The 23,455-nt window shown below is 48.9% G+C and overlaps 1 protein-coding gene across 1 annotated transcript in view; it reads left to right on the top strand.

Annotated features, from left to right (window-relative positions):
• GGNBP2 (gametogenetin binding protein 2) overlaps nt 1-23,455 on the top strand; it is a 668,014-nt gene that overhangs the window by 82,161 nt on the left and 562,398 nt on the right. The gene's annotated exons all lie outside the window — the stretch shown is intronic.

The raw sequence follows: 23,455 nt of genomic DNA, 5'->3' as shown, positions 1-23,455 counted from the left end.
AACAAACCGCGATGCTTGGTTGGTGCCTGCTGCTGCAGGATGACTACTCCTTAGTCACAAGGGAGAAATCTTAGGAAGAGTCTTGAGTTCCTTCTTGAAGAAAGTAGTTTCAGGATTCAAAGATGATCTGATTTGGAAGGGGGCCAGTTCCTACCTTTATCCTGCAAAAAGGGGCTGGCACGCGACTAAGTCCTGCCCTATGGGTGGGACTAGGAGGGGGGTGGTTACACCCCTCTCCTTTGGCGGGCTTTCCCCAGGCCAGGGGCTGGAGTGCCCCTGGAACTGGTTTCAGCCGGCCTATGCACAGTGAGCACCGGGGTGCCACTTGCAGTCACCTTCCTCTAAAGCCCTGCCTACCTAGAATACACAAAACCCTGTCTGGGACGGTGCTGGCACCGCCCCTGGCAGGAAACCCTTTGTCCTTGCCTCCTGTGCTGGGAGGACTCCCAGCAGCAGGAGGGCAGACTTGTGTCTCGGTGGCAGCATCCATCTTGTGGAGCTGAGGCTATGTCTGACTTTAACCGGGGTTACAGGTTACATACATGTCGTGTCCCTCTAGAAGGGTGGAATGCTAACCCCGTCGGCAGAATTGGCGAGGGGTTAGTATTCCAATTCGTATGACACCTTACTCGACATGTTTTGATAAAGCGATACCAGAGTTGGCATATAACCGCGAGGATTATAATGCACTTAAGAGTATATGGTATGCGATATCATGGAAACGGCTAAGGGAGGGATCCCGAAAGCCGCAGACAGGCTCAGCTCATGCCAGAGCACTATCTCACACGATTCCAAGCACTCTGCCTTCAGGATTGTCAAGGCCTGCCATAGGAGTGACTGATAGGAGATCTGTGTGTCCATTTTTAGGGTTAGATATAGGTATACTATATCTAAAGCAAAGGGTGATTACACCACCTTGCCCCAGCTGTCAAGCAGCCAGTTGTGTCAGATTTGGATGGCCAGCCAGGGGTGGCATAATACATGCTGCAGCCCCTGGTTGGCCCTGGGAACACCTATGCCCTGGGTACCTAAGGTACACTGTACAGGGACTGATAAGGTGACTCAGTATCCAATTGGATATGTACCTAAGGTACATGGAATCCATTTTACAGAGAGAGCAGTGGGCCTGGGGTCCTGAATAGCAGGGCCCCAGGTCAACTAAGTCAGAAAACCAGCAAAACACCAGGCAAAAAGTTGGGGGCAACCATAGTCAGGGATCTACCTTCCTACATAACCCCCCCCCCCCAAACGAAAGGAGATAAGGCTATCCTTGCCAGGTAAGCCTATATTGCCTGAGTGGCCATATAAGGAAGTACCAGCACTGGCATGGTTACCCCCTATCTCATGGTCCACTAAGCAATCCCTCACCCTAAGGGTATCTGAGGGTCTCCACCATAGGGAATCTCTACCTGTGGTGTGTTTTGGCAAAGGAAAAGGCTGGTGCTGAAATGGAGTACTGAAGTGAGGCTCCACTAATTTTGGGCTCAGCTTCCTCCAATCATTTTCCACCATAGAGGCCTTTCTTTCCAAGACTGAGTTGTTTTGGGCTCTCAGGGTCAACCTCTGGCTACCTACAGCTGGAGGTTGGGTCCCTCTGTTTGGCTTACTGGAGGGACAGGTCAGGTTTGGGGCCCTCAGGTCCCAGGTTTGGCTGTGCCCAACAGTGTCCATCTGTGGGAGGTCCCTAACTAAATTTAAGGGGGATCCCTCAGGAGTCTGTTTTATTTTCACTTGGCTAGGATTACTAGCTTCAGTGCCCTTAATCTGTTGATTGCGAAGTTCTTTTGGACAGGGGGCCCTTTGGGGTCCAACACTGGCCTCCCTGACCTCTACAGCCCTGGGCTGACTGAGGCAGGGTAGAGAGGGGCAGGTTACCTGTTCCAGACTGGGTCCCACCTTGGAAGGGTCCACTGACATCAGGGGTTCTGCCAGGCTAGGCCTGACTACCTCTGTGGCAGTTTCTTCACAAGGGGTCAGATCAGTTCCCTGAGGAGGCTGACCCTTTCCTAAAGTCTGGTGGACGGAGATTTCTCTTCCTCCTCAATGCTCTCTGTCTGAGTGGAGTGATCCATAGTTTCAGGCTTCACAACACTATCATCTGTCTGAGTTTGAGCTGTGGCCATCACAACTCTCCCAACCTTTTCAGGAGGGGGCTCAGTTTGGGTGTGGGCTGTGACCATCACAGCCTTGACAACCTGTTCTGGGAAGGAAGTTGTCTGAGATTGGGCTGTGACTGGCACAGCCCTCCTGACCTGTTCAGGGAGGACATCTTGGACTGGGGCTGTGGCTATCACTGCCCCACTAACCTTACCATGGATGTTTACCATTTTAGAATGGGTTTCTTGCTCTACTTCAGCCCAGGCTGAGAGCTCTAAATCATTCCCCAGTAGGCAATCTACAGGCAAGTTTGGTGACACTGCCACTCTCTTGTGGCCAGTGACACCTCCCCAGCTGAGATTGACCACTGCCATGGGATGATATCTCTGTACTCCATCAATATTGGTCACCTGGTATGTGGCACCAGGTAAAAGTTGCCTTGAGGGGACTAGACTCTCAGTCACCATAGTGATGCTAGCCCCTGTATCTCTATAGGCCTCAACTTTTATACCATTGATGAGGGGCTCCTCTCTGTACTTGCCCAAAGTGTTGGGACAAGTTGTGAAGTTGGCAAACCCCATGCCAGTCTCACAGACAAGAGTATCTAAGTTTGGGGACCTGGTTAGGCCAGAGTCCCCAGGAACTCCCAAAGTAAATGCACCCAAATTCTTGGGGGCACTCCCACCACCTGGGGGATTACTACTAATAGTAACAGGAGGTTTGGGAATGTTACTTGGGGGTATGTTCTCCTTATTGTTATTCTTTGGGCAACTGCTGTCAGTTTTCAAATGACCCACCTGTTTACAGGGATAACAATAAGGTTTCTTCTGGTTATTAGAAGGATTCTGGGACCCACCCCCCTCAGAGGATTTTTGGGGCCCTGATGTGGTTTGATCTGGAGATTTATTCCCACCCTTCTCTTGAGGTTTGGTTGATTCCTTTTTCTGGTCACCACCTTGGTTCTTGGGCCTAATCCTGGTTCTGACCCATTTGTCTGCCCTCTTACCCAATTCTTGTGGAGAGGTCAGATCAGAGTCTACCAGGCGCTGGTGTAATAACTGGTTCTGACAATTATTTAACCACTTGGCTGCTAAGGGTGTTCATCGACCTCCATTGACTTTCCATTGAAATCAATGGAAACTCCATGACGAGTTACCCTTGTCATTAGCACTGAAGGGGTTAAGACTTGCTCTCTCATAATAAGATTATACAATCCTGTGAAGTCAGTAACCTTGCTACCCAGTAGCCAGCCTTCCAAAGCCTTAGTGGCACAATCAACAAAGTCAGACCAGTCCTGAGACTGAGTTTTCTGGGTGTCTCTGAACAGCAACCTGTTCTGCTCAGTGGTTAAGCCAAACCCATCAACCAGTGCATTTTTCAGGACCTGGTAATTGTTAGCATCCTCAACTCTAGTAGTGAGGAGCTTATCTCTACCTTTGCCATCAAAGGAGAGCCACAGTATAGCTGCCCACTGACTTTGGGGGATGCACTGGACAGTGCAGGCCCTCTCCAAAGCAGCCATCCATTTCTGGATGTCATCCCCTTGCTTAAAGGGGGGCACTATCTTAGTCAGGTGTTTAGTATCTAAACCCTTCTCTTTATCTCTTGGGAGATTGCTGCCACCAGTGGGAGCTAACCCACTCATCTGCTGCTTCCTAGCAAAGGCAAGCTTCTCTTTGGCCAGGGCAAGTTCTTCCCTTTCAATCCTCAGTTTAGCTTGTCTCATCCTTGCTTCATGCTCTCTTCTCTGAGGGGAAGTCAATCTCCTCTGGGGAGAGTTCCTTCTCCCAAAGGACGTGCAATGCATCCAGTATAAAAGGAAATGCAATTCATTATTAGTTATGGCGAAGTCTTGGATTAAAGTTGAAGAGTTTCTTTTAAGATGCACGATTACCATATTCCCATTAAAGCAGGGACAACTGTTAAAGGACCACATGCAAGAGCAAAGTTCTTCCAACTTTTTTTGTGCTGCCCATCTTGACTATAATGTAATTAAGTTGGGCCTCCCTGAAAAACCCTTGAGTCAGGATTAGGGGTTGCAAGTGGTGGCAAGAGGGAGAAGGTCTTACTAAATCAACAGTGTATCTATGTTAAAGATGGAAAAAGTAGGCACAGCCTGCATATTTCTCCTTTCAGACATAAACTTAAAATGGGTGAAATAAGACCAAAACATCTCATAAGTATTTCAGAGCTATGTAAGGTATTCTTAACCCCTTCCATGCGCATGACGAGCTGAGCTCGTCATGAGTTGCGCCGTTCGCATGCTCATGACGAGCTCAGCTCGTCATGTAACGCAGCTTTTCGCAAAAAGCCGCACAGCGCGAAAATAGCGGCCGCACGCATGCGGACACGCATTAGGACAGATACTAATAACTTCTTTCCTATAGCACTTTGTCCTACAATTGTGCCATTTCTAAGCAATAAATAACAGGAGTTACTCTTGGCTAATTTAGTTCCAAAAGTACCTGTGAGATGTTTTTATTTGCCTGGCCCATGTTAAAGATCCCTTGAAGTTGGCCCCTCAACAGTTTTCTGACATTAAGGCACCTCTTCCCTCTCTTTCTTGGGCCATTAATCTGAGGAGCGTGGAATCCTCCCCCTCGGCAATAGAGCTCCTGGCATTTTGACTCTCACCAGTACGCTATGGCTCAGAGGTCCCCAAAAGAGCGCTCAAGTTTCCCATGAGTAGCGCAACCATTCCGGGTTTTGTTGTTTGCATTCTGGGATCTGTAGTTCTCATTTAATAATATGATGATGAAGACACCAAATTCCATAATATAATGAAATGTGAAGGAAAAAAACATCCTGAATGACCTACTCTGGTCTGCACACATCAGATTGCTGCCCTTGAGCCTGACCTGCTGGTATTTTTTTTTTGTTAATCAATTTTAATGATTTTAAGAACAAACGCATTAACAGCACAAGACATTTGTCAATGGTACAAGTTGTTACTGCAAATGTTAATTTGAAAAACAAACACATTAATGGGTGAAAGAGTAACCGTGACACAAGAACATTACATATGTGTACATAAGTGAGCTTTGGTTCATTTATTCCAGTTCATTTAACCATTTGCCCCAGACCTTGTTGTACTTGGTTAGGCATCCAAGAGCTCGAATAAGGGTTTCTCCTGTGCGGCACACGAATCCACACCCCGGAGCCATTTTGCTATGTTTGAGGATTTAGTTTGCGCCAAGGTAGCTGCAATATCCCATTTGGCCACCGCAACCGCTGTCCCAAGGAATAGTCTGTCAGGTCGAGAACCATCCAGGCCGTCCAGGATGAGACGTATGTGTGAGTCGGACTCTATTGCTGACCAGTACGGGGCAAGGTATAAATCATGTGGTAAAAATCTGCCAGTTCTTGGCCGCAGCACGTGCAGTTTGGGGAGGGACGCAACCCTATGTAGGCGTGCTGGGGTGAGGTAGGCCACGTGCAAACAGTATAGATGAATTAGACGAAGTTTGGCTGAGGTCGTAATGGTTTTGGGAGCCATATGGGCATCAGGCCAATCCTCCTCTTCCAGGGGACCCAACCATTTCTCCCAGCAGGCCGCGAGCGGATCGAGTGTTGCTGGGCCGTTGTTGAGAAGGGTATGATATATTCGAGACACCCCTCACCTCCCCAGGTTCCCCATCATGACCTGAGCTTCGAGTGGGCTGAATTCGGGGAGTGACGTGCCTGTTGATATGTGTGCGCTGAGGGCATGACGAAGCTGCAAATATTTAGGAAATTGTGAGGTGTGGAGGGTGTAGCGTTTCTGCAGGTCTTGGAACATCCTAATGTGGTCGCCCACTCAAGCGTCCTTTAACAGTGGTACCCTATGTGGTCCCATTGTCTGAATCCCGTGAGTGTGGCCATCTCTCTTAACCACGAGCCTTGCCAGAGAGGCGTTTGTTGGCTCAATCGTTTGTCCCATTGTGTGTGCCTCGGGGCGGTGCGCCAAGCCACCAGGAACGCTCTGATTATTGTCGATATTGCTTTAGGTATTGGGTTCCTGTATAAGTATGCTTGTATTTGGGGAATTCCATGTCCTTCAGCTCCATTTTGTAGGCCGGGTTTGACCAGCCCCCGGTGAACCAGTCGTGAATGACAAGGAGTCTAGTGGCTAGGTAGTATAGGTGGAGATCGGTCATACCCATGCCTCCGTCAAAGGGTGGGATCCTGCATTGGGCGAGGGGGACACGCAGTCTTGCCCCTCCCCACAGAAACCTCGTGGTCACCCCGTCCATTTCCTTAAACCAGCTGCTTGGGAAGTGGAAGGTGGTGTTCTGAATGATTTATAAGAAGCATGGAAGGATCATCATTTTGAACAACGCTACTCTCCCTAGTTTGTTGAGTGGCAAGGTTCGCCAGCGCTTGAGTTAGCCCTTGGCTTTTTTGACCAATGGGGAAATTTTTAATGCCCATTCCAGCACGGGGAGCAGATCGACCCGTATCCCTAAATATTTGAATGACTGTCACCTGAAGGGGATGGTTGATTGCCAATCAAAGCATTCCCTAGAGAGGTGAAGTGGCACTAGGTTTGATTCTCCAGTATTAGGGGTGTCTTTCATAGATTCACATGCCTGAATCATTCCCCGTCGTCGGAGTGGGAGTCCCACGGTATATAAAAAAGCAATAATATGCCATAAATATGTAGTAATAGTAATGGAAAAAGAACCAGGAAGTAAAGTAGCCAATGCTACAGTAGGAAAAACTTCCACATCTATGACTCTCATAGTCATTTTGTATAGTCCAAACTACAGCCAATCAGGCGCCAGCACCCACCAGAATGTTCTCCCCAGAGGCTCAGGCTCTCAGATTTTCTACCGCACGTCGTGTGAAAGGGAGTCTCCCTGAGCTCTGCTCAGTTTTCTTACTCTAACTTCAATTTTTCTACTTTCAAGGATGTCTTCTAAGAAATCTCTCTTTAGAGCCTGTGATTGCTGTGGTAAGCTTCGGCTTTTTGAGAAAGATCCACATAAAAAGTGTATCTATTGCCTGTACCCAGATCATCAGGCCTCTGACTGTAAGATCTGCAGAACCATGCCTCAAAAGACTCTCAGGGACAGAGAGGGTCGTTTACTTCTGTGGTTGAAAAGGCTAAAGGATTCTTCTAATCCTGCTTCTGAGGTAGGCAGCATTGCCTCTGGATCTACTGTAGCCTCTAGGAAGAGGCCTGCGCCTGAAGGAATGTCATCACCTAAGGCAAAGGTGACTAAAAAACAACCACCTACTAAGGGACTGGATAAGCCTTCAACATCCAAGGCTGTCCCCACAAGCAAGGGCATGGAAAGCGCTTCTGGTCCTAAAAAGGGAACAATCATCAAGTTTCCCCAATCATCTGAGAGGAATTTACCACAGACCTCTTCTCCTCCAACTGCGATGTCCACTTCAGCCTCCTCGTCGACGAGAACGACGACTCAGTGACATCGACGGTAACTTTTTCCTCTCCTAAACCTGGTATGGTTATGTCATCGTCGATGTCGTCCCCAACTATGGTATTTGTCTCTGTGAGGCCTGTATCGTCAACGTCCGTCGTCGACGCCTCGTCGTCGACTCCTCGTCGTCGACTCCTTTGAAGGCTCTACCGCCGACGAAAAAGAAATTGTCGACGAGCTCGTCGACGGGCTTCACGCCGTCGACGAAGATAACACCGTCGATGAAGAGTGACCCGTCGGCGAAAAGTGACCCGTCGATGAAGAGTATTTCGTCGACGAAGAATGTACCGTCGACGACGAGTATCCCGTCGATGAAGAGTGTCCCGTCGACGAAGAATGTCCCGTCGACGAAGAGTTTCCAGTCGACGAAGAGTGTCCCGTCGACGAAGAGTGTCCCGTCGACGAAGAGTGTCTCGTCGACGAAGAGTGTCTCGTCGACGAAGAGTGTCCCGTCGACGAAGAGTGTCCCGTCGACAAAAAGTGTCCCGTCGACGACAAAACCATCGGAAGGGAATCCGACGACGACGACGCAAATGTCATCATGCACGGCACTGCAGGTTTGGTCTCCGTCGACGGTGTTTCTAACACCTCAACAAGCATCGGGTCAAATACGTGAAATGCAGCTTTCACCCCTTCGAATTTCACCTTTCTGAACTGCCAGACCAACTTTTGGACACTGAAAGTGAGGATGAAATGGTCCAGAACGCATTTGGACAAGCAACTAGCCCATCGGAGTTGCATATCAAACTTCAAGAAGAGGAAGAGGATGCTTCTCAATCTCCTGTTCACATATCGACACCAGTGAGTAATCCTGTTGCCCAAGTACCTATGGCTTTGCTATTCAATTTACAATATATGCTGGACGATTATTATAGGAGGTTCCCACCATCAGAATTGGCAGGTTCTGGACCAACAACTCCAACTTCTGAAGCACCTCCAATCGTGCTTCCACCGGTGTGTCCATCTTCACACTTACAACCTACTCAAGAGGGAGCTCCGCAGTCTTCGGAGGATGAGGACCAAAGGGAAGAAGGAGAAGTGGATGATTTGTCGGAGTGGGATGACTATCAAGTACAATCTCCTTCAACATCTCCTCAGACTACGTCGGCCTCCCCTCCGGTGGACGTAGCGAGTTTTCACTTACTAATGGAGCGTGCAACCAAACGTTTTCATATACAGATGGAACAGACGCAACAAGAATGTTTCTTATACGATTTCAAGGATCAGCCCAGACGACAAATAAAGACAATACCCATCGTTGATTTCATCTGGAAGGAAGGGATTAAGGTAATGTCAACACCGGCCTCCATCCCTCCGGTATTGCCACGCATTGATAAAAAGTATAAAGCTCCCGAAAAATCACCTGCATGTCTGATTGGACATCCAAAACTTGACTCAGTAATTGTCCAGGCTGCCCAGAAGAGAGCCAGAAATCCATCCTCTGCAGTTACGGCGCCGCCGGACAGGGATGGCAGACGCCTTGACTCAATTGGAAAGCGTGTTTCCACCATGGCTGCAACAACTGTTCGTGCTGCCAATGCATTGGCCATTTTGGGGCGGTACGATCGCCAAATGTGGTCTGACATCGCACCATTTATCGATCTCCTCCCTGAACAATCCAAGGCTGAAGCACTTCAAATTCTTCAAGAAGGCCAAAGAATCTCGGAAGAGATTATCGATTCAGCTATAGATGTCGCATCTACAGGATTTCGACAGTTAGCAGGAGCTGCTGTCCTGCGCAGACAGGGGTGGTTACATTCAACTTCTTTCAGGCAAGAAGTCCAGAACAGAGTTTTAGACATGCCATTTGATGGCGAATATTTATTCGGTCCCAAAGTAGAGGAAGCGTTACAAACTATTAAAAAGGATACTGAAACGGCAAGATCCTTGGGCACCCTACAATTCCGCAAGCCGCCCTTTCGAGGAGCGAGAGGACGAGGGACGTCCTCCAATAGAGGTGGATACCAACAACAATCCACATACAGGCAAAATAACCAGCGCTATCAGACACAGCGCTTCCAGTTTTATGGGCAGAAAAGATATCACTACACCCAGAACAGGGGTAAGACAAATTACCGCGGCAAAGACAAGCGCCAATGAAACTTTTCACCTGCCACCACCATTTTTACACCCTCACGAAAGACTTGGCGGAAGAATATCGAAATTTTACTCCACCTTGCAATCTATAACAACAGATAAATGGGTCCTAGATATTGTGGCCAGGGGCCATTCCCTAGAATTCGAAAAATTCCCTCCAAATGTTCCGCCAAAAGGACCGCCTCCGGCTCACCTGAAGGAGCTGCTTACCCAAATCAAAGTGATGATACAAAAAGGAGCGATCTATAGCGTTCCTCAGAGGATGAGAGGAATGGGGTTTTACTCCAGGTTCTTCCTGGTAAGGAAGAAGAACGGGGAGTGGCGCCCGATCCTCGATCTTCGCGCTTTGAACAAATATCTAAGGAAATTAACGTTCCGGATGTTGTCGCTTCAGGAAATATTACATCTTCTAGCAGCAGGAGATTGCATGGTCACTTTAGATCTCCAGGATGCATATTTCCACATCCCCATCCTTCCTCGCCACAGGAAATTCCTTCGCTTCAGGGTGGCTGGCAGGGACTACCAATTCAAGGTCCTTCCTTTTGGGCTGCGGTCAGCTCCAAGAGTATTTACAAAAGTTTTAGCTCCAGTGGCTGCGCACCTCCGGCTGGAAGGAATACAAATTTTCCCATATCTGGACGACTGCCTTATAAAGGCCAGTTCTCACGAAACCGTTCGACAACACCTTCAACAGTGTCTGCACCTATTTCAGTCTCTAGGCCTGACAATCAACTTCAGCAAATCCCAAATGCAATCGTCTCAAAGAAAGGCATTCTTAGGAGCGACTCTAGACACTCAAAAACTCAGAGCTTTCGTCTCCAAAGAGAGACAAATGAAGATAAGTCGGCTAGCACAAGATCTCATGCAAAGAAAGTCAGTTTCAGTCTGACTGTACAAGTCTTTTCTAGGGATGGCATCGGCTTGTATTCCATTGCTTCCAAATTGCCGGCTTCGAATGAGGCCGCTTCAGGAGGAACTAACCTTACAGTGGCAACAGGTTTCGGGCACTTTCGAGGACCTCATTCAAATCACGCCACTCATGAAGAAGTCTCTTCTCTGGTGGACACAGATGAGTCATCTGAGGCAGGGGTGCGCGTTCCTTCAAAAAGCACCAAGTCTAACCATCACTACAGATGCGTCCCTCGAGGGCTCATCTACAAGGCCTCACGATCAGCGGCAAATGGACTGCGCAGCAGAGACGGTGGCACATCAACCGTTTAGAACTGAGAGCCATTTTTCTTGCACTCAAGGCGTTTTGTGCCATCATTCAGGATGCCAATGTGTTGATACGAACGGACAACACAACAAGCATGCACTACGTCAACAAGCAGGGGGGAACTCGATCTCTTCTCCTGTCTCAAGAGGTGCAGGATTTATGGACATGGGCTCTTCATCACAATATACATCTGCAAGCAGTGCATGTTCCAGGGACAGAAAACGTCCTCGCGGACGCACTCAGCAGGACAACGGTCACCACCCACGAATGGGAGCTTCACCAGGAGACAGTGGAACACATATTTCATCAGTGGGGTTGGCCAGACCTAGATCTATTTGCGACAAGCACCAACAGCAAATGCCAGAGCTTCGCAAGCTGGCATCCCCACAGGAATTCTCTGGGGAATGCATTCTCCATCAATTGGTCTCTGACGTTTGCGTACGCTTTCCCACGATTCCTCTAGTCCCCAAGGTTCTGCGGAAGATGAAGAAGGAACCTTGCCGACTCATCCTTATTGCGCCCAGATGGCCGCGCCAATATTGGTTTACAGAGCTCCTCCTACTCTCAGAGTGCAAGCCAATTCAGTTACATCCAATCCCGAACTTGCTCAGCATTCAGGAAGGACAAGTCTTCCATCCGGACCCAGCATCTCTGGGATTAGCAGCCTGGCTCCTGAACACCGTGAGTTTGCACACCTGAACATCCCGGAGGACTGTAAAGAGGTGTTGGCCAAGGCTAGAGCGCCTGCTACCATCAAGACGTACAGTCTGAAATGGAAGCGCTTCTGCATCTGGTGCCGTTCAGCAGGGGTTCACCCTTTTTCAGCAAAACCTGAGGAAATTCTTCCTTTTTTCCTGCAGTTAGCACGTACAGGTCTGTCTCATGCTACCTTACAGGTGTTTCTGGCTGCAATATCCAGATATCGACAGGACGGAACCAATTCTCTGTACTCAGCAAGGATTATCCAACAATTCTTCAGAGGCCTCTTTAGAATGTTCCCTCCTGTACGCCGTCCACCTCCTTCGTGGCATCTGAATGTGGTCCTAGCTCAACTCATGCGTCACCCATTCGAGCCCATCCACAAAGCCGACTTGAAGTACCTTTCGTGGAAAGTATCACTGCTCTTGGCTTTGACATCCTCCAGGAGGGTTAGTGATATCCAAGCTTTCACTGTGCATCATCCTTTCCTGCAATTCACAAGTGACTCTGTGATACTTCGCACAAATCCAAAATACATTCCGAAAGTACCTTCGGATTTCCATCTGAACGAACCTATTGTTCTTAAGTCGTTCTTTCCAGACCCGCAAACACCTGCGGAAAGAGCGTTACACTCGCTTGACATTAAAAGATGTCTTAAATTCTACCTACAAAGAACGTCTACTGTACGCACTTCTGACCAGTTGTTCATTACCTACGGTCCGATTCGTAAGGGGCAGGCAGTTTCAAAACAGACTATTTCAAGATGGATCTCTGCTGCCATTGCCTTTTGTCATGCACAGGCTGGGAGACCTTTACCATCAGCGCCCCGAGCGCACTCTACAAGAGCGGTCTCTTCATCCACGCCCTTATTTGCTGGAGTCCCTCTTCAGCAGATCTGCAAAGCGGCTACTTGGGCTAGTCGCCATACCTTTACCAGACATTACTGTCTAGAGTCCATCAGCGAGGCTGATACTTCTGTGGGTCGAGCTGTTCTACGGAATCTGTTTCATTAAGGTGAGCCTCTGTTTCCCACCTCCTTGTTTCTGCTGTCAGACGCTTCTTATGTTATGTTCACACATATTTCCATGTTTGCATTATGTTATGCTTTATACAATATGTGTATTTTCACTTTGCATTGTTATTTGCGTTACTCGCTGACAAGCTTGGCGTCATTGGCGTCTGCCCAGCAAGGATATGTACTGCTAGCTACTCTGATTCAGGCATGTGAATCTATGAAAGACACCCCTAATACTGGAGAAGAACAATAGTTATTTACCTGTAATCTGTGGTTCTCCAGTATTGGTGTCTTTCATAGATTCACATGCAACCCGCCCACCTCCCCTCAGAGGCTTTGTTAGGCTATTTTGGTTTACCTTCACTCCTTGCGAGAAAATCTGAGAGCCTGAGTGTGAGAAGTTGGCCTGATGTATAATGTTCACTATTCTAGTGAGCACTTTGTATCAGTCCAAACAACCCTTATTGATGATTGGTTGTAAGTCAACCTTATAGACCAGCTATCCTAGTAGCATGGATACGAGCAGTCTAAGGCTAAGACTCTAGAGGGCGTGTTAAGCCAGCTGTTTTACCATCACATTACCCCTTGAACACCCAGTGAAAGGACACCACACAAGTTGTTATGAAAATAAACAGGTATTTATTTATAACAAGACTACCCTGAACTCTTTATGAGTCAGGGAGCTAAGCACACAACAAAACTCTTATGAAAATACTTTAAGTCGCACAATTTACACAAATGCCCGAGGGGCACGAAAAACCATATACTACAAAAGTGGAATGCGAAATTACTAGCAGGTAAGTACTACTCTCATAGGCTTTGGGATCGCTAGGACTGGACTACTGAACCTTTAGATTACTAGCAGGAGACCTAGGGACGTCGTGTGCAGAGTGGGAACTCTCACGCGTAATGCGGAACAAAGTCTATGGATCCTAGTAAATGCAAAGTTAGTGTTTTCGGGCGAACCCGACTAGGTAGGTCAAAAACGAAAGTGGATCTAGACACTTAGAGAGTGGGCCTACGCTGGAGCACCGGAGTACTCGGTTTACCTAGCCCAGGGGCTGCGGCTGCATAGGGTTCAAGTGTCGTTGGGTTTCTTCGTTGATGAACCAGGAGCCTGAAGAAAGAGTTGCTGGCAGGCGGCCAGTGAAGAAAGTTCGGAGTGATCCAAGCCTGGATCAGGGAAGGAGAAGACCTGAAAGCAGAGGGGACCAAGTTCTGAATCACTAGCCAGTGATTAAGTGGGCACCAGGATGGCACCGGGCGAAGTCACCGCAGTCAGGTGAGTGGGCGCTGCTGGGCTCTGCAGTCTCTCGGACCAGGAGGCATTGTCGGCGACCAGGATGGAGGTGCGAGCTGTCCCACGAAGGTTCTTGCTGTCGACGTCGCTGGACCCAGGATTGGGCAACAAGTCTTGGCAAATGCAAGGCCCACGCGGTGGACCTAAAATGGCGTCTTGAGTGGACCAGGAGGGTCCAGGGTGCTCCTCTGATGGAGGGAAGCAAGGGCCAGTCTGGAGCAACCAGACCAGCAGTGTTTGTCGTCGTGGAGCGTCGTGAAGGGGCCACTAGCCAACGGGCAAGCGACCTGGACAACGCGGTGAGCAGCAAAGAGCAGAAGGGCCCCACGCAGATCTCGTGGATGCAGGGGGGCTGAACTTCGGTGCTGGAGCTGCTCAGGGTCGGGGCTTCTCTTACCCCAAGGCACTCAGTCGAGGGTCACTCAGGCGTCGTGCTGGACAAGCGTCGTGCAGTTCTGAAGATGGCCGGTCCCTCGAGGTCTCGTCACACCCACGGATCACAGCTGGGCTGATGATGTAGGTTGAGGTCAGAGGTGCCAGGGAAGCCGGTTCTCGTCGTGCTGGAGCAGTCTTGATCCGAAGGAGAGACTGGCAACAAACCGCGATGCTTGGTTGGTGCCTGCTGCTGCAGGATGACTACTCCTTAGTCACAAGGGAGAAATCTTAGGAAGAGTCTTGAGTTCCTTCTTGAAGAAAGTAGTTTCAGGATTCAAAGATGATCTGATTTGGAAGGGGGCCAGTTCCTACCTTTATCCTGCAAAAAGGGGCTGGCACGCGACTAAGTCCTGCCCTATGGGTGGGACTAGGAGGGGGGTGGTTACACCCCTCTCCTTTGGCGGGCTTTCCCCAGGCCAGGGGCTGGAGTGCCCCTGGAACTGGTTTCAGCCGGCCTATGCACAGTGAGCACCGGGGTGCCACTTGCAGTCACCTTCCTCTAAAGCCCTGCCTACCTAGAATACACAAAACCCTGTCTGGGACGGTGCTGGCACCGCCCCTGGCAGGAAACCCTTTGTCCTTGCCTCCTGTGCTGGGAGGACTCCCAGCAGCAGGAGGGCAGACTTGTGTCTCGGTGGCAGCATCCATCTTGTGGAGCTGAGGCTATGTCTGACTTTAACCGGGGTTACAGGTTACATACATGTCGTGTCCCTCTAGAAGGGTGGAATGCTAACCCCGTCGGCAGAATTGGCGAGGGGTTAGTATTCCAATTCGTATTACACCTTACTCGACATGTTTTGATAAAGCGATACCAGAGTTGGCATATAACCGCGAGGATTATAATGTACTTAAGAGTATATGGTATGCGATATCATGGAAACGGCTAAGGGAGGGATCCCGAAAGCCGCAGACAGGCTCAGCTCATGCCAGAGCACTATCTCACACGATTCCAAGCACTCTGCCTTCAGGATTGTCAAGGCCTGCCATAGGAGTGACTGATAGGAGATCTGTGTGTCCATTTTTAGGGTTAGATATAGGTATACTATATCTAAAGCAAAGGGTGATTACACCACCTTGCCCCAGCTGTCAAGCAGCCAGTTGTGTCAGATTTGGATGGCCAGCCAGGGGTGGCATAATACATGCTGCAGCCCCTGGTTGGCCCTGGGAACACCTATGCCCTGGGTACCTAAGGTACACTGTACAGGGACTGATAAGGTGACTCAGTATCCAATTGGATATGTACCTAAGGTACATGGAATCCATTTTACAGAGAGAGCAGTGGGCCTGGGGTCCTGAATAGCAGGGCCCCAGGTCAACTAAGTCAGAAAACCAGCAAAACACCAGGCAAAAAGTTGGGGGCAACCATAGTCAGGGATCTACCTTCCTACATAACCCCCCCCCCCAAACGAAAGGAGATAAGGCTATCCTTGCCAGGTAAGCCTATATTGCCTGAGTGGCCATATAAGGAAGTACCAGCACTGGCATGGTTACCCCCTATCTCATGGTCCACTAAGCAATCCCTCACCCTAAGGGTATCTGAGGGTCTCCACCATAGGGAATCTCTACCTGTGGTGTGTTTTGGCAAAGGAAAAGGCTGGTGCTGAAATGGAGTACTGAAGTGAGGCTCCACTAATTTTGGGCTCAGCTTCCTCCAATCATTTTCCACCATAGAGGCCTTTCTTTCCAAGACTGAGTTGTTTTGGGCTCTCAGGGTCAACCTCTGGCTACCTACAGCTGGAGGTTGGGTCCCTCTGTTTGGCTTACTGGAGGGACAGGTCAGGTTTGGGGCCCTCAGGTCCCAGGTTTGGCTGTGCCCAACAGTGTCCATCTGTGGGAGGTCCCTAACTAAATTTAAGGGGGATCCCTCAGGAGTCTGTTTTATTTTCACTTGGCTAGGATTACTAGCTTCAGTGCCCTTAATCTGTTGATTGCGAAGTTCTTTTGGACAGGGGGCCCTTTGGGGTCCAACACTGGCCTCCCTGACCTCTACAGCCCTGGGCTGACTGAGGCAGGGTAGAGAGGGGCAGGTTACCTGCTCCAGACTGGGTCCCACCTTGGAAGGGTCCACTGACATCAGGGGTTCTGCCAGGCTAGGCCTGACTACCTCTGTGGCAGTTTCTTCACAAGGGGTCAGATCAGTTCCCTGAGGAGGCTGACCCTTTCCTAAAGTCTGGTGGACGGAGATTTCTCTTCCTCCTCAATGCTCTCTGTCTGAGTGGAGTGATCCATAGTTTCAGGCTTCACAACACTATCATCTGTCTGAGTTTGAGCTGTGGCCATCACAACTCTCCCAACCTTTTCAGGAGGGGGCTCAGTTTGGGTGTGGGCTGTGACCATCACAGCCTTGACAACCTGTTCTGGGAAGCAAGTTGTCTGAGATTGGGCTGTGACTGGCACAGCCCTCCTGACCTGTTCAGGGAGGACATCTTGGACTGGGGCTGTGGCTATCACTGCCCCACTAACCTTACCATGGATGTTTACCATTTTAGAATGGGTTTCTTGCTCTACTTCAGCCCAGGCTGAGAGCTCTAAATCATTCCCCAGTAGGCAATCTACAGGCAAGTTTGGTGACACTGCCACTCTCTTGTGGCCAGTGACACCTCCCCAGCTGAGATTGACCACTGCCATGGGATGATCTCTCTGTACTCCATCAATATTGGTCACCTGGTATGTGGCACCAGGTAAAAGTTGCCTTGAGGGGACTAGACTCTCAGTCACCATAGTGATGCTAGCCCCTGTATCTCTATAGACCTCAACTTTTTTCAATTTCCAATCTTTATTTCGACCATTTGGTCATAAAAGATACACAATACAAAGAAGGAAAAACACATATTCACATATCATTACATCTAAAATATGAATACGTAAAAAGGGTTCAGTACAGGGAAAAATAACTTTATAGTGAATTTAAAAAAAGTTCAGTCACTACCCAACATTTTTTAAAAAACGGTTTCGTGTAAACCACACATTGGTAAAAAACTTAGAAAGTGCAAAAACAGTTGGGCCAGTAACATCAGTTTTTAAAACCCTGTACATTGATGCATATTCCCTGCCACCCATGTTCCTTATCAACGGAAGCAGCCAATACTTTCTAGCTGCCCTATAGGCTGGGCAAAAAAAGACCACATGCAGGTCGTTCTCCTCCCTATCCTCACACACAGGACAATACTTGCTGGGGGCAGCCGGCGACCATCGGCTAGTAAAAGACCGGAGGGGTAATGTACCATACCGCCACTGGAGATACAATTTTCTTGCCAGTAAGGGACAAATAGGGTCCAGAACCTTTTCAAACTTATAGGTGTCCTTACTTTGTAGGAACACGGCTGACAAAGACCCGTCTGGCTGGGCAGCTATAGCCCCTGCCAATTTATATTCGTGGTATAAATTCGACAGAGACTTCTTAGAAATATTGGGTGCTGCCGTGGCCGGGTCTGTCCATAGATCAGGAAGCCCCAAATCCATGCAGATGGCTTGGATATTTTTAACCCAGGGGACACTAAGCACCTTTGGATGTTTCAGTATTTCGACCAGTTCTGCCCTGTAATCCGTAAGATCGTTGCTACTCCATAGCCTGCGCCAAAAGGCTATGGGTCTCAGACCTATCTCATCGGCTAGTGGTCGTAATCCTAGATCAAGCCTCAATGGAAGAAGCGGAGTGCTCGCGGGGAGAGCAGCCACCCTTCTTATAAACTTGTTTTCTGTTACAGAAAGGCTATGACAAGGCATGTGCCCCCACAGTTCAGCCCCATACATGATTGCTCCCCTCGCCTGGGCCTTATATAACTCAACTTTTATACCATTGATGAGGGGCTCCTGTCTGTACTTGCCCAAAGTGTTGGGACAAGTTGTGAAGTTGGCAAACCCCATGCCAGTCTCACAGACAAGAGTATTTAAGTTTGGGGACCTGGTTAGGCCAGAGTCCCCAGGAACTCCCAAAGTAAATGCACCCAAATTCTTGGGGGCACTCCCACCACCTGGGGGATTACTACTAATAGTAACAGGAGGTTTGGGAATGTTACTTGGGGGTATGTTCTCCTTATTGTTATTCTTTGGGCAACTGCTGTCAGTTTTCAAATGACCCACCTGTTTACAGGGATAACAATAAGGTTTCTTCTGGTTATTAGAAGGATTCTGGGACCCACCCCCCTCAGAGGATTTTTGGGGCCCTGATGTGGTTTGATCTGGAGATTTATTCCCACCCTTCTCTTGAGGTTTGGTTGATTCCTTTTTCTGGTCACCACCTTGGTTCTTGGGCCTAATCCTGGTTCTGACCCATTTGTCTGCCCTCTTACCCAATTCTTGTGGAGAGGTCAGATCAGAGTCTACCAGGCGCTGGTGTAATAACTGGTTCTGACAATTATTTAAGACTTGCTCTCTCATAATAAGATTATACAATCCTGTGAAGTCAGTAACCTTGCTACCCAGTAGCCAGCCTTCCAAAGCCTTAGTGGCACAATTAACAAAGTCAGACCAGTCCTGAGACTGAGTTTTCTGGGTGTCTCTGAACAGCAACCTGTACTGCTCAGTGGTTAAGCCAAACCCATCAACCAGTGCATTTTTCAGGACCTGGTAATTGTTAGCATCCTCAACTCTAGTAGTGAGGAGCTTATCTCTACCTTTGCCATCAAAGGAGAGCCACAGTATAGCTGCCCACTGACTTTGGGGGATGCACTGGACAGTGCAGGCCCTCTCCAAAGCAGCCATCCATTTCTGGATGTCATCCCCTTGCTTAAAGGGGGGCACTATCTTAGTCAGGTGTTTAGTATCTAAACCCTTCTCTTTATCTCTTGGGAGATTGCTGCCACCAGTGGGAGCTAACCCACTCATCTGCTGCTCCCTAGCAAAGGCAAGCTTCTCTTTGGCCAGGGCAAGTTCTTCCCTTTCAATCCTCAGTTTAGCTTGTCTCATCCTTGCTTCATGCTCTCTTCTCTGAGGGGAAGTCAATCTCCTCTGGGGAGAGTTCCTTCTCCCCTGAGAAGAGGCATTAGAGTGCAGAGATCTAATGGAGTCCCTAGAAAGAGATCTATCTCTCCTAACTCCAAGGTTAGGCCTACTTAGGGTCAGTACTGGGGGTCCCCCAGATCCTAGCCCAAGCAAGTCTATGTTGGCCCTAGTTAGCCTTCTGACTACCTCAAGACCTTTGTCTGCCTCATCCCCAGAGAGCTCCTCAGGGTCCTCCTCCTCAACTGCATTTACAGTGTTGTGGAGGTCTGGATCACCAAGGTGCCCTTCTAAGGCTGGCATATTCCCATCTCCCTGAGATGCTTTCCTAGCATCATAAGTCTCTAAGAGACCCAACAAAAAGGGAGTGGTGGGGTTAGACCCCTGTTTCAATTTCCTGGAGGTACACAAGTGTCTCAACTCCTGGAAATTGAGAGCTGCATATCTTGAGCTGACCTGTAAAGGGTCAATAACCACAAGGGGAGTCTCTGAAGACTCTCCATGGGTAGACATGCTTTTCTAGTGAGGTGTAAGTGGTGCACTTACCTACACTATATGTTTACCTACTGATCCCTTGCTAGAGTTGTAGTTTAGGGTGTGCTAGGCCCTAGGAGCTACAACAGCTGGTTCAGTAGAACTCAGAGTATTCTAAGCTAAGTTATATGTACCTTTAGTACTTATGTGATCTTTCACAAGATATTCTTAGGATATGTGTGGTAAAACAACAGCAAGCTCAAATCCCAACCGCTGCTCACCAATGTGAGAAGTTGGCCTGATGTATAATGTTCACTATTCTAGTGAGCACTTTGTATCAGTCCAAACAACCCTTATTGATGATTGGTTGTAAGTCAACCTTATAGACCAGCTATCCTAGTAGCATGGATACGAGCAGTCTAAGGCTAAGACTCTAGAGGGCGTGTTAAGCCAGCTGTTTTACCATCACATTACCCCTTGAACACCCAGTGAAAGGACACCACACAAGTTGTTATGAAAATAAACAGGTATTTATTTATAACAAGACTACCCTGAACTCTTTATGAGTCAGGGAGCTAAGCACACAACAAAACTCTTATGAAAATACTTTAAGTCGCACAATTTACACAAATGCCCGAGGGGCACGAAAAACCATATACTACAAAAGTGGAATGCGAAATTACTAGCAGGTAAGTACTACTCTCATAGGCTTTGGGATCGCTAGGACTGGACTACTGAACCTTTAGATTACTAGCAGGAGACCTAGGGACGTCGTGTGCAGAGTGGGAACTCTCACGCGTAATGCGGAACAAAGTCTATGGATCCTAGTAAATGCAAAGTTAGTGTTTTCCGGCGAACCCGACTAGGTAGGTCAAAAACGAAAGTGGATCTAGACACTTAGAGAGTGGGCCTACGCTGGAGCACCGGAGTACTCGGTTTACCTAGCCCAGAGGCTGCGGCTGCATAGGGTTCAAGTGTCGTCGGGTTTCTTCGTTGATGAACCAGGAGCCTGAAGAAAGAGTTGCTGGCAGGCGGCCAGTGAAGAAAGTTCGGAGTGATCCAAGCCTGGATCAGGGAAGGAGAAGACCTGAAAGCAGAGGGGACCAAGTTCTGAATCACTAGCCAGTGATTAAGTGGGCACCAGGATGGCACCGGGCGAAGTCACCGCAGTCAGGTGAGTGGGCGCTGCTGGGCTCTGCAGTCTCTCGGACCAGGAGGCGTTGTCGGCGACCAGGATGGAGGTGCGAGCTGTCCCACGAAGGTTCTTGCTGTCGACGTCGCTGGACCCAGGATTGGGCAACAAGTCTTGGCAAATGCAAGGCCCACGCGGTGGACCTAAAATGGCGCCTTGAGTGGACCACAAGGGTCCAGGGTGCTCCTCTGATGGAGGGAAGCAAGGGCCAGTCTGGAGCAACCAGACCAGCAGTGTTTGTCGTCGTGGAGCGTCGTGAAGGGGCCACTAGCCAACGGGCAAGCGACCTGGACAACGCGGTGAGCAGCAAAGAGCAGAAGGGCCCCACGCAGATCTCGTGGATGCAGGGGGGCTGAACTTCGGTGCTGGAGCTGCTCAGGGTCGGGGCTTCTCTTACCCCAAGGCACTCAGTCGAGGGTCACTCAGGCGTCGTGCTGGACAAGCGTCGTGCAGTTCTGAAGATGGCCGGTCCCTCGAGGTCTCGTCACACCCACGGATCACAGCTGGGCTGATGATGTAGGTTGAGGTCAGAGGTGCCAGGGAAGCCGGTTCTCGTCGTGCTGGAGCAGTCTTGATCCGAAGGAGAGACTGGCAACAAACCGCAATGCTTGGTTGGTGCCTGCTGCTGCAGGATGACTACTCCTTAGTTACAAGGGAGAAATCTTAGGAAGAGTCTTCAGTTCCTTCTTGAAGAAAGTAGTTTCAGGATTCAAAGATGATCTGATTTGGAAGGGGGCCAGTTCCTACCTTTATCCTGCAAAAAGGGGCTGGCACGCGACTAAGTCCTGCCCTATGGGTGGGACTAGGAGGGGGGTGGTTACACCCCTCTCCTTTGGCGGGCTTTCCCCAGGCCAGGGGCTGGAGTGCCCCTGGAACTGGTTTCAGCCGGCCTATGCACAGTGAGCACCGGGGTGCCACTTGCAGTCACCTTCCTCTAAAGCCCTGCCTACCTAGAATACACAAAACCCTGTCTGGGACGGTGCTGGCACCGCCCCTGGCAGGAAACCCTTTGTCCTTGCCTCCTGTGCTGGGAGGACTCCCAGCAGCAGGAGGGCAGACTTGTGTCTCGGTGGCAGCATCCATCTTGTGGAGCTGAGGCTATGTCTGACTTTAACCGGGGTTACAGGTTACATACATGTCGTGTCCCCCTAGAAGGGTGGAATGCTAACCCCGTCGCCAGAATTGGCGAGGGGTTAGTATTCCAATTCGTATGACACCTTACTCGACATGTTTTGATAAAGCGATACCAGAGTTGGCATATAACCGCGAGGATTATAATGCACTTAAGAGTATATGGTATGCGATATCATGGAAACGGCTAAGGGATGTAGTGTAGCTCCTATTTTCCCAATAGGCTCTGCGCATTGGAATAGTACCTACAGTAGTAAAGGCCTAGGCCAGACGTTAACTAGGTCTACTACTGTCGAAACTAGACTTAATTTTTGGGTTTGCCAGCTAAGCTCAGAGTTCGCTAGAAACTTTCTCGAATGTTCAAGGAAGGATTAACTCCCCTGATTAGACAAGAAGGGATTTAGTTTCTGACAACCATAGAACATGACAACTTTGCTCTCCCCTAATCAAGAGTCAATCTCGAGAGTCGTGTGAGCACAAGGCAATTATTTTACTCAGTCAGTACGTGCATTCTTAGTCTCATCAGAATGTAGAGAAAAGGAAGAGACGGGCGTGTTCAATAAAAGATGTTATTTATTGATCAGTCTCTTTTCTCGTACAAGAGAAATGGATCGATATTATTGCAATACTTATAGTTAAGTAAAGTGCATACATTAGAAGCAATAGTATAAAATAATACTGTAAAAACATTGATATGGTTTCTGAGCCATATGATGTTTAAAATGATTAAAATATATTTACATACACATATACATTTTGACTAAACGTACTCAACTGGTGTTTCTAAATACGCCTACCCCGTGTACCTGACCTAAGTCTAATGCGTGGGCGGGAATAGAAAGTTACAGTTTAGTTTAAGTTTGTTTTTGCCAAGTGAAATAACTAAAGAATTCTCTAGGAGGGGTTATTCAGTTCTGTACCTGGAATTTAGGATGAATGAGGAATGGTATCTCTTTCTCTGCTCTCGATATTCCAGGCTGCCTGCGAGGGCTGCCCAGAAGCGCCGGTGCTGGGTCTCTCGGCTTGAGATAGCAGCGCGTCTCTCAGCGCGTCAGGAAGGCGGGGCTGCTGCCTGCGGGGTCTGCTTCTGCTCTCGGCTTCGGCAAGTATGGCTGCTCCGTCTTGTCACCACGCGTGTGTTTGCATAGGGCAAGGTCGGCAATATTTATACCTTAAAGGTGCCGAGATTGACGTAAGGATGGACATAGGTACGTCAATAAAGATGTCATACGACTTGCTCGTTAGCACATTCTTTACTAAAGTTCTCTGTGAAATCAAAACAATGGCCGCACGGATTATCCAGGTTGTCATAGGTTTGATTTGTTATGAGAACGTCGTATGCCTTATCAGGGGCTGGAGGAATGTCGCTTGTCTAATTAGATCTCAAGCGTTATGACCTAATCAGATAACACGTTCCTGTGCCGTAGTGTGACTG

The sequence above is a fragment of the Lissotriton helveticus genome, chromosome 3_1, assembly GCF_964261635.1.
Source record: "Lissotriton helveticus chromosome 3_1, aLisHel1.1, whole genome shotgun sequence".
Lineage (NCBI taxonomy): Eukaryota > Metazoa > Chordata > Amphibia > Caudata > Salamandridae > Lissotriton > Lissotriton helveticus.
Note: the sequence above shows the minus strand (reverse complement) of the source record. Positions and strands in the feature narration are given on the sequence as shown.